Raw genomic sequence first — 1,738 nt, 5'->3', positions numbered from 1 at the left:
AGGATATAATCACATGGATGGAGATACGTGGTAAGACGAGGTAAAATGGGGAGATTGAGTTTCGGAAGGGATAAAATTACGTGTCTACATCATGCCCCTCTTTGCATGTAAAAACAAAGTGTTTTCATACAAAGAAGTAGACAAGGAGACAATTTTGACCCGACCATTATTCAAAGAAAAAAAATAAAAGGAAGAAGAGCAATTGGGTCTTGACTTAGGACAACCTACCTACCCAAGTTATGGAAGAATCGAGTACCGGTATTTCAAAAGATTTGAAAGAGAAGGACTATACCGAGTTGGAGAGTCAAGTGAGGTTCCATCAAGGTTCCGGTTCGCGGCTCTGTCATTACATCAAAAATAAAAATTACAAGTTAAAACATAAATGAAATTACAAAATCCTATTTACGCAGTTTCTTTTGGACTCTTGACTTGAGTTTCATCACCCTATTCTTCAGGCGGGCTCCTGACTTGCAATTTCTTTGACTTGTTGCCTGACTTTCAATTTCTTCTCCCTATTCTTCAGGTGGGCTCCTGACTTGCTACTTTTCAATCTGTTTAACTTTTAATTTCTTCACATTGTTGCTTGGTTTTTCATTTATTCGCCCTGTGCTTCGGGCAGGCTCCTGAAATCACATCAAAACTGGAAAGAAAATTATCCCAAACAAAATTATTATAAAGAGAAATTTTGTTTTCCAGAAAAGTAAAGTTCCAAAATAGAAATTGAATTTTTTGCCCCAGTTTATCATCAGAAGACTTTTGGAAAAGTCACATAATACCTACTTGCATGTTGCAATGATGTATCAAGACTTTGACCAAGAAATGAATCTCTTGAGAGTAAAATTGAATAACTATGACTAGGAAGTGCGTCTCCTAAGAAATAAAATGAGGGATTCTAACTAGAAAGTGTGTCTTCTAGAGATACAAGTTTAAGTTAAAAAGTATGCCACCTAACAAATGAAAACTAGCAAGGAAGTGCGTCTCTTATGGATTAAGTGCAATAATTTGACTAGAAAGTGCATTTTCTAAAAATCAAGGGGACTGACTTGACTAGGAGGTACATCTACTAAGAATCAAGACATAAGTTAGGAAGTGCATTACCCAAAAAGCAAAGTTCAAATTACCCAATCAAGGAAGTGCATTTCCTTACCAATGTCGCTTGAATTACTCAAATATGGAAGTGCATCTCCTTACAAATGTTGCTTGAATTACCCAAACAAGGAAGTGCGTCTCCTTACAAATACCGCTTGAATTACCAAACAAGGAAGTGCGTCTCCTTACAAATGTTGCTTGAATTACCAAACAAGAAAGTGCGTCTCCTTACAAGTGTTGCTTGAATTGCCCAAAAAAGGAAGTGTGTCTCCTCACAAATACCGCTTGAATTACCAAACAAGGAAGTGCGTCTCCTTACAAACACCGCTTGAATTTCCAAAACAAGGAAGTGCGTCTCCTAACAAATGTCTCTTGAATTACTCAAATAAGGAAGTGTGTCTCCTTACAAATATTTCTTAAATTACTCAAACAAGGAAGTGCGTCTCCTTACAAATGTTTTTTGAATTACTCAAACAAGGAAGTGCGTCTCCTTACAAATATTTCTTGAATTACTCAAATAAGGAAGTGCATCTCCTCTCAAATGTTGCTTGAATTAACCAAACAAGGAAGTGCATCTCCTTACCAATGTTGCTTGAATTACCAAAACAAGAAAGTGTATCTCCTTTGGAAGTGTGTCTCTTTATGATAG

This window comes from Capsicum annuum, chromosome 5 (genome assembly GCF_002878395.1).
Source record: "Capsicum annuum cultivar UCD-10X-F1 chromosome 5, UCD10Xv1.1, whole genome shotgun sequence".
Classification (NCBI taxonomy): Eukaryota; Viridiplantae; Streptophyta; class Magnoliopsida; order Solanales; family Solanaceae; genus Capsicum; species Capsicum annuum.
The sequence above is the reverse complement of the archived record's forward strand: the minus strand, read 5'-3'. Positions refer to the sequence as shown.